The 14,557-nt window shown below is 52.6% G+C and overlaps 1 protein-coding gene across 4 annotated transcripts in view; it reads left to right on the top strand.

The window, feature by feature from the left end:
• Window positions 1-14,557, top strand: part of LOC116950053 (sialate:O-sulfotransferase 2) — a 232,344-nt gene that overhangs the window by 106,108 nt on the left and 111,679 nt on the right. The window contains exon 1 of one of the 4 annotated variants that reach the window (XM_076072579.1): window positions 8,175-9,316. The exons of the other annotated variants lie outside the window; for them this stretch is intronic. The gene's annotated coding sequence lies outside the window, so the exon portion shown is untranslated. Of the gene's footprint in view, window positions 1-8,174; window positions 9,317-14,557 lie in introns of those variants that run through there. 4 annotated transcript variants of the gene reach the window in all.

Here is a 14,557-nt window from a genome sequence, read left to right as displayed (position 1 = left end):
GGGTCACAGGACATCTGGAACCAACGACGCTGGACGCTCCACGTAGCCCACATTGCAACCTTCCCAGCTGCTTATATAACACACGCGTCGCGCTGTGACAACACTGCGGTGCAGAGTGATGTACAACGCTGGTCCACGGAGCCCGCTCTGAATGTGACCGCATCTCAAGGGCCTGTCCGCACAATAGGCCCCCCCTCCCTCCAGCCAGCTAGCCAGCAAAACTTTTGTTGTTGTCACATATTATGATTGAGGAGGGCAGTTACAGTTCTATGTGTTAGATGCTATGAATTTATCGGTGTGAGGCTATGAGTCTCTCCGTGTGAGACTATGGGTCTCTCCGTGTGACGCTATGGGTCTCTCTGTGTGAGGCTATGGGTCTCTCTGTGTGAAGCTATGTGTCTCTCCGTGTGAGGCTATGGATCTCTCCGCGTGAGGCTATGGGTCTCTCCGCGTGAGGCTATGGGTCTTTCTGTGTGAGGCTATGGGTATCTCCGTGTGACGCTATGAGTCTCTCCGTGTGAGGCTATGGGTCTCTCTGTGTGAGGCTATGGGTCTCTCTGTGTGAGGCTATGGGTCTCTCCGTGTGACGCTTTGAGTCTCTCCGTGTGAGGCTATGGGTCTCTCCGCGTGAGGCTATGGGTCTCTCCGTGTGTGAGGCTATGGGTCTCTGTGTGTGAGGCTATGGGTCCCTCCGTGTGAGGCTATGGGTCTCTCTGTGTGAGGCTATGAGTCGCTCCGTGTGAGGCTATGGGTCTCTCCGTGTGTGAGGCTATGGGTCTCTCTGTGTGAGGCTATGGGTCTCTGTGTGTGAGACTATGAGTCTCTCCGTGTGAGGCTATGGGTCTCTCTGTGTGAGGCTATGGGTCTCTGTGTGTGACGCTATGAGTCTCTCCGTGTGAGGCTATGGGTCTCTGTGTGTGAGGCTATGGGTCTCTCCGTGTGAGGCTATGGGTCTCTCCGTGTGAGGCTATGTGTTATTCTGTGTGAAGCTATGGGTCTCTCTGTGTGACGCTATGGGTCTCGCTGTGTGACGCTATGGGTCTCTCCGTGTGAGGCTATGGGTCTCTCCGTGTGACGCTATGAGTCTCTCCGTGTGAGGCTATGGGTCTCTCCGCGTGAGGCTATGGGTCTCTCCGTGTGAGGCTATGGGTCTCTGTGTGTGAGGCTATGGGTCCCTCCGTGTGAGGCTATGGGTCTCTCTGTGTGAGGCTATGAGTCTCTCCGTGTGAGGCTATGGGTCTCTCCGTGTGTGAGGCTATGGGTTCTCTCTGTGTGAGGCTATGGGTCTCTGTGTGTGAGGCTATGAGTCTCTCCGTGTGAGGCTATGGGTCTCTCTGTGTGAGGCTATAGGTCTCTGTGTGTGAGACTATGAGTCTCTCCGTGTGAGGCTATGGGTCTCTCTGTGTGAGGCTATGGGTCTCTCCGCGTGAGGCTATGGGTCTCTCTGTGTGAGGCTATGGGTCTCTGTGTGTGACGCTATGAGATTCTCCGTGTGAGGCTATGGATCTCTGTGTGTGAGGCTATGGGTCTCTCCGTGTGAGGCTATGGGTCTCTCCGTGTGAGGCTATGTGTCTCTCTGTGTGAAGCTATGGGTCTCTCTGTGTGACGCTATGGGTCTCTCTGTGTGACGCTATGGGTCTCTCCGTGTGAGGCTATGGGTCTCTCCGCGTGAAGCTATGGGTCTCACTGTGTGAGGCTATGGGTCTCTCTGTGTGAGCCTATGGGTCTCTCCGTGTGAGGCTATGGGTCTCTCTGTGTGACGCTATGGGTCTCTCTGTGTGAGGCTATGGGTCTCTCTGTGTGACGCTATGGGTCTCTCCGTGTGAGGCTATGGGTCTCTCCGTGTGAGGCTATGAGTCTCTCTGTGTGAGACTATGGGTCTCTCTTTGTGAGGCTATGGGTCTCTCCGCGTGAGGCTATGGGTCTCTCTGTGTGAGGCTATGGGTCTCTCCGTGTGAGGCTATTAGTCTCTCTGTGTGGCGCTATGGGTCTCTCTGTGTGAGGCTATGGGTCTCTCCGTGTGAGGCTATGTGTCTCTCTGTGTGAAGCTATGGGTCTCTCTGTGTGACGCTATGGGTCTCTCTGTGTGACGCTATGGGTCTCTCCGTGTGAGGCTATGGGTCTCTCCGCGTGAAGCTATGGGTCTCACTGTGTGAGGCTATGGGTCTCTCTGTGTGAGCCTATGGGTCTCTCCGTGTGAGGCTATGGGTCTCTCTGTGTGACGCTATGGGTCTCTCTGTGTGAGGCTATGGGTCTCTCTGTGTGACGCTATGGGTCTCTCCGTGTGAGGCTATGGGTCTCTCCGTGTGAGGCTATGAGTCTCTCTGTGTGAGACTAAGGGTCTCTCTTTGTGAGGCTATGGGTCTCTCCGCGTGAGGCTATGGGTCTCTCTGTGTGAGGCTATGGGTCTCTCCGTGTGAGGCTATGAGTCTCTCTGTGTGGCGCTATGGGTCTCTCCGTGTGAGGCTATGAGTCTCTCTGTGTGGCGCTATGGGTCTCTCTGTGTGAGGCTATGGGTCTCTCCGTGTGAAGCTATGGGCCTCTCTGTGTGGCGCTATGGGTCTCTCTGTGTGAGGCTATGAGTCTCTCTGTGTGACGCTATGGGTCTCTCCGTGTGAGGCTATGGGTCTCTCTGTGTGACGCTATGGGTCTCTCCGTGTGAGGCTATGGGTCTCTGTGTGAAGCTATGCGTCTCTACGTGTGAGGCTATGGGTCTCTGTGTGAAGCTATGTGTCTCTACGTGTGAGGCTATGGATCTGTCTGAGGCTATGGATCTCTAAGTTTAACATATGATCTTTTTGCGCGAGTCTGTACAATACAATGTGAATTTATCCATCGTGTACACGAGACTGCGACTCAAGACGCTGCACAGAAACGCTGGGCACGTTCATTGTATAGAGCGAGAGGCAGAGGGTGAGAGGAAGGTCTGGACTTGAACATGGGAAGGGAACGGACAGGACGGATTGCAGGGAGAAGGGAGCTATAGACAACGGGGGGCAGCATAGGAGACTGAGCGACCTCACACTCAGTGAAGGTTGCCTGGAAAAGTTGATTCAGATGAGGGGGGGGGGACGTAGGAGAGTGCGTGGAGGGGAGTGGAGCGATATGAGAGGGAAGAGGCAGGAGAGTGAGTGGAGGGGAGTGGAGTGAGATGAGAGAGGTAGGAGAGGGCGTGGAGGGGAGTAGAGTGAGATGAGAGGTAGGAGAGTGCGTGGAGGGGAGTAGAGTGAGATGAGAGGGGAGAGGTAGGAGAGTGCGTGGAGGGGAGTGGAGTGAGATGAGAGAGGTAGGAGAGTGCGTGGAGGGGAGTAGAGTGAGATGAGAGGGAGAGGTAGGATAGTGCGTGGAGGGGAGTGGAGGTATGGTTGGAGTTTGCGTGTCTCTCTCCACGTGGTCGCGTGGATTTTTCTCCGGGTCCTCCGGGTTTGCCCTCCACCTTTCGAGTCGACGTCGCGCGTTTGCAGTATGTGACTACTGCTGCAACATTTCCACGTGATGATAGGCCACTTCGTTGAGATTTAGTTTGTGGCCTGGTCGTTTCTGATAAATGAGCATACATAGCTCAGTGGGCCTTATCTGGTCAAATAAAATGGGCATTGGTATTTTCGCGATAATATTATTAAATAAAACACGTATTTTTACAAAACATACACGTGGCATTGTCTTAATTACAATTGACATTATGTGCCCATTGTTCGATTGTTTCCCTACATTATACAATGACAACAACTACTGAGTGCATGTTTATCGTTTAAGTTGGGCTTAGAGTGGCTCCCGCCTCCGACCCCCACATCCCCCCTTACCCTCTACCAGCCCCTCCCCCTACCCCCCACCAGCCCCTCCCCCTACCCCCCCACCAGCCCCTCCCCCATAACTCCCCCCCTCCATCCCTCCGTGATTCCTTCCAAACGCACCCCTCCCCCATCCCCTCCTCTTATTCATTCATTCCCACGCCCCCTTCTTTCCCTCTCTCTCCCTCCCCTCTCCATCCTCCCCACCCCCCACGACCTCCCCCCCCCACCCACAATCGTCCATTCAATTCCCCAGGCCCTGGGCCCCCCTGTAAATGTTTTATTTATACAAAAAAGCGGCTTCGCCCCTTGCGCGTTGATTATTTAATGAATTCTTTATTTGCTCCGATAAGCGTGTGCGGGAGAGAGGGGAGGGGAGAGAGTGAGAGAGAGAGAGAGGGAGGAGGGGGAGATGAGAGAGAAAGTGCGATGGGAGGGAGGATGGGGGGAGAGTGTGCGAGAGAGGGAGGGAAGAGGCTCAGACGGTGTGTGAGAGAGAGAGAGAGAGGGTGGAAGGAACGGGAGAGGAGAGAGATGGTGCGAGAGAGAGGGGGAGGAGGGAGCGGGGAGAGATGAGTTGAGAGAGCCAGCGCAAAGAGATGAGCGATGAGACAGCGCGCAAGTTGACTGATGTGCGGAGCGACAAGAACGGGCGATGGATTGTAGCGCGGCGTGGGATGATAGTGATGGTGTTAGTGATGGAGATGATGATGACGATAATAATAATTTAGCAATTTGTAATGAGCACAGAATTTCACGGACACCGAAACAGACCTCGACTCTCACGCCATGCGCGACGATGATGATCATTGTAGTGATGGTGATGATCATGATAATGACGTAGATCAAATTATCATCATTGCGATGATTATAATCATGACGATGATCACGATGCCCGTCATCATGATGATGATGATGATTACAATCACGACGATGACGACAGTGAAGATGAACGTGATGCTGGTCCCAGTCAAGGTGAAAGCTTAAGGCGGCAGCAGCAGCAGCTCTGATGATGGTCGCGTGAATGGGGGAGTCGCGCCAGCCGATGACTCGGCACAGTCTGTCGCGATAGATTGCGGTGGAGGGCGGAGGAGGGCGGGAGACGAGGGGGGGGGGTCGGGAGATGAAGAGAGGGGGGGGGGGGGGCTGGAGACTGGGGGCGGAAGACGTGGGAGGGGGAGACGGGGAGCGGGTGGCGAGCCCAAAGCGCGCTCTAATCGCTCGGGAGAGCAGAGGAGAGGCGCGCATCCATCTCTCTCTCTCACCTCTCCCTCGCCTTATCTCTCCCCGCCGCGCTCTCTCCTCCACCCTTCTCCGTCTCGAGGAAGCCCCTCCGCCTCACACTCTCCGCCGCTGCCGCCGCCGCCGCCTCTCGCTTCGTTCCATTATTTCACGAGGCGCGAGAGATCTCTCTCTCTCTCTCTCTGTCCACGACTCGACCGAACATCTTGGTCCGGCTGTGACAGTCCCCCGCGATTGTCTCAGATTGTCGGGCAGGGTTTGTTCTTCACTCATCTTCAGAGGAGGGAGGGAGGGAGGGAGGGGGGGGGGACACTTTCTCTTTCGCCGATAAGAAGGGGGGGGGGCAGGGCCTGGGGAATTGAATGGAAGTTTGTGAGGGTGGGGGGGGTTGTGGGGGGTGGGGAGGATTGAGAGGGGAGGGAGAGAGAGGGAAAGGAGGCCCGTGGGAATGAATGAATAAGAGGGGGGGGGGATGGGGGGAGGGGTGCGTTTGGAAGGAATCACGGAGGGATGGAGGGACATTTGCTGTAAGGTGGGGGAGTTTTGGGAGAGTGGGTGGTGGGGGGTAGGGGCTGGTGGGGGGTAGGGGGGATGTGGGGTAGGAGGAGTGGGGGGGGGTTCACTTTGAGCCCAACATAAACGATACACATGCACTGGCTATTGTTGTCTTCATCAGTTCGAGGCCCGCCACACACTTGAAACAATTGGGGTTTGCCAGCAGCCTGATGATTGGCGGCGTGTGTTGGCGTGGGGTGGGGGAGGGTTTTCACGTTGTGTCTTGTCGCGGGTGCCGCGCTAAAGGCCACCAGGGACCGCCTGTGGCCTCGCGGGCCTTGCATTGGCGAGCACTGCCGCACGAGGCTGCCCACGTGCACCACACGCCACGGGCACTCCCCACGAATCTTTCGTGACAAATGAACCCAAAAAATTCCACCGCGTATATATAGTTTTTTTTATATTTCCCGTTCATTTCTCCCCTCCCTTCCCCTCTACCCAATGCCCCCCCCCCCCGTCCATCCCTTTCGGTGCCACGCCTGCCTCCCTATCCACAGCTGACGTTAAAGATTCCGTCACGCTTCAAGTTGGTCACATTTGAAGAAGAAAAATAATAATAAAATGTACTTGGCGATTGACTCATTTGAGACCAACACTTTGCATAATTGCCCCCTTGCTGCTGTTTAGTATGGGGGTGGGAGGGCGTGGCTATGGGATCCATGGGGGTGGGGGGCGAATGAGGGGGATAGGTTTGGGGGTGAAGAGGAGATGAGTGGGGGGGGGGCACGTGCCCCACCCAATGATCCGATCGAAATCCCTCATTTCGACTTGGATTCACGACGCCCGGCCGCCTTTGTCTCCCCAGTTACGATGTTCACATACCACACCAATTACTCGTTTGAGGCTGAGTCGACCTAGGGGAGGCCCAGGACCGGTGCAAATAATCGTCACCGGTGGTGGCCGTGAGCGGGAATCGAACTCGGGTTGCCGGGTTAACCGCTACAGTAAAATGCGTCACGCTTCCACGTGCGAGGGTCACATGACAGATTTGACGTCACAGCTCACGTGCCGTGCAAAAAATATATGCATTATTGAGCTCCCCCCCCCCACCCAAAAAAAGTGTTCTTTATATTATTTTTGCTTGGTGTACAATCTGGAAAGTACCCACATAGCAAATTTCAAGTTTGTTGCATGTCGGGAAGTACGCTAAACATTTTAAACAGACATAATCACAGTTTAACACGTAGGCTTTCGCGACCAATATTATTCATAATAAAGGTTTTTGGGTTAGATCGCGTTTATTTATAAATAATAAAGGTTTTTGGGTTAGATCGCGTTTATTTATAAATAAACGCGATCTAACCCAAAAACCTTTATTATGGAGACATAATCACAACTTTGCCTTTTATATATACGGAGAGGAGATGGAGATAAATCGACATTTTGCGACCCCCACTGCCACTGTGTAGCATATTATTACGTGCCAGGGACTCTATGAGATGATAGGACAATAGTCTGAGTCCATAATTGTCAATAAGTAACGGCAAAAGCAGTTTTAAGTGACTCACAGTATTGTGCGCAGTTGCGTACACAGTACACGACTTCCCTGAAGGCATCAACACCTTCAGCGAGAGGCGATGCCGATCACACAACGGGGTTCGAATTCGACCCTCGATCGATGGCTGGGCAACCGCCGCACACGCGTCCAATAAAAAAGCAAGGGACAAGTCCTTTACTTACTAACAACTCCTCTCTAACTAACAAGTCCTTACTTACTAACAACTCCTTTCTAACTAACAACTCCTTACTTACTAACAACTCCTCTCTAACTAACAACTCCTTACTTACTAACAACTCCTCTCTAACTAACAACTCCTTACTTACAAACAACTCCTCTCTAACTAACAATTCCTTACTTACTAACAACTCCTTACTTACTAACAACTCCTTACTTACTAACAACTCCTCTCTAACTAACAAGTCCTTACTTACTAACAACTCCTCTCTAACTAACAACTCCTTACTTACTAACAACTCCTCTCTAACTAACAACTCCTTACTTACTAACAACTCCTCTCTAACTAACAACTCCTTGCTTACTAACAACTCCTCTCTAACTAACAACTCCTTACTTACTAACAACTCCTCTCTAACTAACAACTCCTTACTTACTAACAACTCCTTACTTACTAACAACTCCTTACTTACTAACAACTCCTCTCTAACTAACAACTCCTCTCTTACTAACAACTCCTCTCTAACTAACAACTCCTTGCTTACTAACAACTCCTCTCTAACTAACAACTCCTTACTTACTAACAACTCCTCTCTAACTAACAACTCCTTACTTACTAACAACTCCTCTCTTACTAACAACTCCTTACTTACTAACAACTCCTCTCTAACTAACAACTCCTCTCTTACTAACAACTCCTCTCTAACTAACAACTCCTTGCTTACTAACAACTCCTCTCTAACTAACAACTCCTTACTTACTAACAACTCCTCTCTAACTAACAACTCCTTACTTACTAACAACTCCTCTCTTACTAACAACGCCTTACTTACTAACAACTCCTCTCTTACTAACAACTCCTTACTTACTAACAACTCCTTACTTACTAACAACTCCTTACTTACTAACAACTCCTCTATCATTTTTTCATTGCTGGAGGGGTTGCCCTCCCCTACCTGAAACAACTGGCTCCGCCATTGAGCGGATAAAGGGGGTGTGGGGTGGTAGGGGAGGTGGTGGTGGTGGTGGTGGAGAGACCTGAAGGGTCCTTGATTTTTTAAATCACCCTGGCCCACAAAACGCCGAGCGGCCCGCAACAAACGGGACTCGTAACGGAAACTATTAACTTTAATCTTCACTTATCAGGTAAAGGACCCCCACTCAGCTGTGGTGCCTCTTTTTTTCAGAAGCCACCTGGCCATCACCAATGGTGGCTCGGCGAAGCAGATGGTCATCTTTCGATTTAGAGCTTTCGTGACTGCAACGGATTCATCTTCTTTGGTTCTTTCGGTAAAGTCACGTAGAATGAGAATAAAATAATAAATTGATAAAATAAAATAACACAATCATATTCTCACGACGTTTCGGCCACAACACAAGCGGCCTTCATCAGGTGAAGGGACGAGACCGTCAGATGGTCATCGCCTAGAAACGTACAGCGGCAAACAAAAATACTCTTAAACGCTCAATGGTTGATTCTAAATGTGGCGGAGGGGGGGAAAAAAAACACCCGGACGGGTCCGGACACCAAAAAATAAATCCACGCGACCACGAGGAGAGAGAGAGACGCGCAAAATATGCAAATATGCAACCGGCGTCAGGGTCGGGATCGAACGCACAGTATCCTTAAAAAAAGTTTTTTTTGGGGGAGTGGGGTGGGGTGGGGTTAGATTTACGTTAACGACACAGTTATAGATGTACGCGATCTAACCCAACAAAAACAACCCCTCTATAATGCGTGATATTGGTCGCGAAAGCCTGCGTGTTCAACCACAGGATCCTTCATGCCAGACGAGGTCCTTCACATCTCGCTAGGAGTTAACGTGACGCTTGAATCAAGCTACGGAGGCGCGCGTGTGTGTGTGTGGGTAGGGGCGAATTGACGGACGTATTAACCGCTCAATGTAAATGGTGCTGGCCATACTTTGCGATCGTTAACAAAATCGCCCTGTGAATTACTCCCAAACTCCGAATCGAACGGAGCGACTTCGACCTCTGGACCCGCTGCTGCTGCTGTTGCTGCGACCTCGCGGGGAACACTGCTGAGAAACTCGTGAGACGCTGTTGTTGTTGTTGTCTTTGTTGTTGTTTGTTGTTGTTTGTTGGCAGAAGTGACGACGATAGCGGCAAATATTACTCGCAATGAGAATGATCATTATCGGTGGCATTGCTGAAGGCCGCGGTCTCCCCCTTCACGGGGATGTCGGCTCGCCGTTGAGTCGTCAGCGACGTCACGTGCTGTTGTTTATGCCTACGTCACGTGCTGTTGTTTATGTTTACGTCACGTGGTGTTGTTTATGCTTACGTCACGTGCTGTTGTTTATGTTTGCGTCACGTGGTGTTGTTTATGCTTACGTCACGTGGTGTTGTTTATGTTTACGTCATGTTTTTTTTTTCCCCGCTGACGAGGGCGTGCGTGCTTGTTGAGTGTTGGCTTGCGTACGGTGCGAAAAAAGTTCAGCACACGTTGGTGTGAGGAGCGGTGGGAGCAGCGGTTCGCGCTGCGCTAAGAACCCGGTCGCCAGAGTTCGATTCCCGCTCACGGCCAACCTCGAGTGACCGTCATCTTAACCGGTCTTGGCCCTCCCCTAGGTCAACTCGACCTCGAATGACTATCTGCTGCGGTGTGTAAACATCAGCCACTGGGGAGACAAAGGCGGCCGGGCGTGGCGCTGGCCAACCCACTCCGCCTCCCGTGTGTGCCGTTCCGACCTTTCGGAGGTGTGCAACTCGCGAGCAGCACTCGCCCCAACAGTCTGCCACAGGCTATGCAGGGGGAAGTGTGGGGGGTGTGTGGAATCTTTGTCTTTTGTGTGTGTACGGGGAGGGGAGGGAGGTGAGCACGTGGTCGCAACTCAGCAGTTCCCTCGCCCGTTGAGCTACAGTCCCCAGAAGCACGCAGAGGAGCGCCCGGGCCGGGCCGGGCCGGGCATCGACCGCCTTCCCCTCTCTCTCTCTCTCTCGACGCGACCGACGACTGTGTCGCGTCGAACTGTGATGCCACGCGTTAGTCGCGTTGGTCAGCTGCATGCGCTTCGCATACAATTGAGCAAGCGTGGGGCTTGTAACTTGACGGTGGTTTAACGGCCTCGCGGTTTAATGAGCGCCCGTCGCTTCCTCCGCCCCCGATCATCCTCCTCCTCCTCCTTCTCCATCAGAAACGTCCGCGCGTTACGCTCATTACTGAAGCTACACGGTCAATTCATCCCCCCCCCCTACCCTCCATCCCCCCCTTTCCCCCACTATCCCCCTACGCACCGACCCTTCGACTCCACTGGATTGAGGAAGCTGAAGCAGAAATTGAGGGTGGTTCGTACCTCGGATGATTGGGTGACCGACAGCCAGGAGTGCCTGCCAGCTGTCTGTGTGTGCTGTTGGGGAGCGGTGGTGTAGCAGTTAGCTGCGCTGCGAACCTGGCGACCCGGGTTTCGATTCCCGTTCACGGCCAACACCGGTGACGTTCGTCTGCACCGGTTCTGGGCTCTCCCCTCGGTCGACTCAGCCTCAAATGAGTAACCCGGTGCGGTGTTTAAAATCATCGCCACCGGGGAGACAAAGGCGGTCGGGCGTGGCGCTGGCCACCCGCCCCCTCGTGTGCCGTGTCGGCCTTCAAAGTTGCTCAGCCCTTGTCCCAACAGTCCGCCAAGGCTATACGGGGGATCTTTGTCTTTGGTGTGGGCCGCGAGGTGGTGCCGCCTCTGCCCCTCCCCTGCGGAGATTTGAAGCCGAGACGCGCGGATTTGCGACCGCCGTCGATTGAACGCCGCCTTGGGCGGCGGCATCGCGAACGTGCGACGAGTTTCACGATGTCCGTCTCGTCTCGGTAGGGGGACGTCCATAAATGACGTCACGCACCTGGGGGGGGGGGGGTCAGATATTTGTGACGGGGGGGGGAGGGTGTTCGAGAAATGTGACGTCACGTAAAAATGCGCAACTTTAAATAAATAGACTTTTTAATAAATGTTTTCTCCTACAAAATCAGAATGCAGCGCCACATTAAATACGCACTACAATGACAATAGTTTATTTTTTTTGGGGGGGAGGGCAGAGCTTTGTGACGTCATATTTGAGGGGGGGTCTGACTTTTTGTGACGCCGTGTGACGAGGGGGGGGGTCAAAAATCGTCCAAAATCGAGTGACGTCATTTATGGACGGCCCCTTACATCTCTCGAAACTAGCTCAAGCCTCCCGTAAACCACGTGACTTGTGTGTGTGGCCACCCCCACTTTGAATCCCACTCTATCTGCAGGGTGGTGGTCCAGATATCTTGTGACGCCCCATCTAATTCTCTAAAACTGTCACATTCTTCATAAGTAAGGTTTATTTAAACCAAAATGAATATGCAATGAAAAACAATGTTAGGGGTCACAACACATCCGAACCACCCTGTACATCAGCTCAAGTCTCCCGTATACCACGTGGCGTCTGTGTGTGGCCACGTCCACTGTGAACCCCTCCCCCTCTCTGCATCGCCCGCCCACTGCGAAAACAGACGCCGCTTCCTCCGTGCGTGTAGCAGCAGCAGCGTCCAGGCCCTGATGTAGCCTCTCTCTCTCTCCTCCCTCTCCTCACCTGACCCCTTCGCTCGCGTTTCCCCACTCCTCCTCCTCCTCCTCCATCCTTCTCTTCTCACCCCCCCCCCTTCATTATCTTCCCTCTTCTCCTTCTCCCGTTCCGCATACTCTTTTCCCATGTATGCATGTTGAACTTCTTTCGCACCGTACGTAGCAAACCGTTGCTAATCGGAGGTGCGTCGAGCACGATTGGTTCGACTCCCCCACCCCCCCCCCCTTCCCGACGAGGTGGTGGTGGTGGTGGTGTGGATACGGGTAAACAGCTACATGTGCTCGCCTTCGTGGTTGTTAAGAGAAACACAAACCCCGTATGGCTCGTGGTCAAGACGAAAGACGCAGCGGCAGACCAACGAGTGAAGGAGAGAGGGACACAGCTGCCGTGCGCATGGGCTATGACTCGGATACGCTTTCTATTTAACACTACTTACACTTTAAACTGTTCTTTGCATTTGACCAGGTTAAAGGCCTACTGAGCTATATAGCTGGTTGTTGTTGTTGTTGTTTTTTTAAGCCACGTGACCATAAACGATCGCACAACGAAGTGGCTCATCGTCGCGTGGAAATGTACAGCAGCCAAATAATCTCAACGCGTGTTTCTGACAGTGTGAAGGGGAACCCCGGAATAACCTGCGGGAAGAGAGAGAGAGAGACACGCAAACTGCAAATATACAGCAGCAGGCGTCAGGGTCGGGATCGAACCCACGATCTCCTGTGTACCAGGCGAGGTAGTTAACATCTCGTCACCGGCAGTGGATAGACCATGGCTGAGGATAGCGATGCTGACGGTGCTGGTGATGGTATTGACGGCGCGTATGTGAGTGTGCGTGTGTGAGTGTGTGCGTGAGTGTGCGTGAGTGCGTGCGTGTGTGAGTGAGTGTGCGAGTGAGTGTGTGCGTGCGTGAATGCGAGTGTGTGAGTGAGTGTGTGTGCGTGAGTGAGTGTGTGCGTGTGTGAGTGTGTGCGTGTGTGAGTGAGTGTGTGAGTGAGTGTGTGTGCGTGAGTGAGTGTGTGTGCGTGAGTGAGTGTGTGAGTGAGTGTGTGTGCGTGAGTGAGTGTGTGTGCGTGAGTGAGTGTGTGAGTGAGTGTGTGAGTGAGTGAGTGCGTGAGTGAGTGTGCCAGTGTGTGAGTGCGTGAGTGAGTGTGTGCGTGAGTGAGTGTGCGAGTGTTTGTGAGTGAGTGTGTGTGAGTGCGTGGGTGAGTGTGCCAGTGTGTGAGCGCGTGAGTGAGTGCGTGTGTGAGTGTGTGAGTGCGTGAGTTAGTGAGTGCGTGAGTGAGTGAGTTTGTGCGTGAGTGTGTGCGTGAGTGTGTGTGAGTGAGTGTGTGTGAGTGCGTGGGTGAGTGTGCCAGTGTGTGAGTGCGTGAGTGAGTGTGTGTGAGTGAGTGTGTGTGCGTGAGTGAGTGTGTGTGCGTGAGTGTGTGTGAGTGCGTGGGTGAGTGTGCCAGTGTGTGAGCGCGTGAGTGAGTGAGTGTATGAATGAGTGTGTGTGAGTGAGTAAGTGCGTGAGTGAGTGTGTGCGAGTGAGTATGCGAGTGTGTGAGAGTGAGTGTGTGAGAGTGTGTGTGTGTATGTATGTGAGTGTGTGTGTATGTGTGCGTGTATGTGTGTGAGTGTGTATGTGTGTATGTATGTGAGTGTGTGTGTATGTGTGTGTATATGTGTATGCATGTGTGTGAGTGTGTGTGTATGTGTGTGAATGTGTGTATGTATGTGTGTGTATGTGTGTATGTATGTGAGTGTGTGTGTATGTGTGTATGTATGTGTGTATGCATGTATGTGAGTGTGTGAGAGTGTGTGTGTATGTATGTGTATGTATGTGTGTGAGTGTGTATGTATGTGAGTGTGTGTGTATGTGAGTGTGTGTGTATGTGTGTGTGTATGTGAATGTGTGTGTATGTGAGTGTGTGTGTATGTGTGAGTGTGCGTGTGTATGTATGTGTGTGAGTGTGTATGTGAGTGTGTGTGTATGTGTGTATGTATGTGAGTGTGTGTGTATGTGTGTGTGTATGTGTGTATGTATGTGAGTGAGTGTGTGTGTATGTGTGTGAGAGTGTGTGTATGAGAGTGTGTGTGTATGAGAGTGTGTGTGTATGTGTGTATGTATGTGAGTGAGTGTGTGTATGTGAGTGTGTGTGTATGTATGTGTGAGAGTGTGTGTGTATGTGTGTATGTATGTGTGTATGTATGTGTGTGAGTGTATGTGTGTGAGTGTGTGTGTGAGTGTATGTGTATGTGTGAGAGTGTGTGTGTGTATGTGTGTATGTATGTGTGTGAGTGTGCGTGTCAGATCTCCTCCCGACGGGGCGCTCAGCGTCGTTATTCGCTCCCCCGTCAGCTCCGTCCGCGCTTTGTCCCCTCGGTTATCGCTTCAGCGTCCCGCGCCGTGGACTCCTGCCGGCTCCAATTGCCTCATCACTCCTCCTCGTCACTCCTCCTCGTCACTCCTCATCACTCCTCGTCACTCCTCGTCACTCCTCCTCACCACTCCTCCTCGTCACTCCTCCTCGTCACTCCTCCTCGTCACTCCTCCTCATCACTCCTCCTCGTCACTCCTCCTCGTCACTCCTCCTCGTCACTCCTCGTCACTCCTCGTCACTCATCCTGGTCACTCCTCCTCATCACTCCTCGTCACTCCTCCTCGTCACTCCTCCTCATCACTCCTCCCCCTCCTCGTCACTCCTCCTCATCACTCCCCGTCACTCCTCCCCCTCCTCATCACTCC

This window comes from Petromyzon marinus, chromosome 38 (genome assembly GCF_048934315.1).
Source record: "Petromyzon marinus isolate PM22_M1 ecotype Great Lakes invasive population chromosome 38, UKy_Petmar_22M1.pri1.0, whole genome shotgun sequence".
Lineage (NCBI taxonomy): Eukaryota > Metazoa > Chordata > Hyperoartia > Petromyzontiformes > Petromyzontidae > Petromyzon > Petromyzon marinus.
The sequence above is the reverse complement of the archived record's forward strand: the minus strand, read 5'-3'. Positions and strand labels throughout refer to the sequence as shown.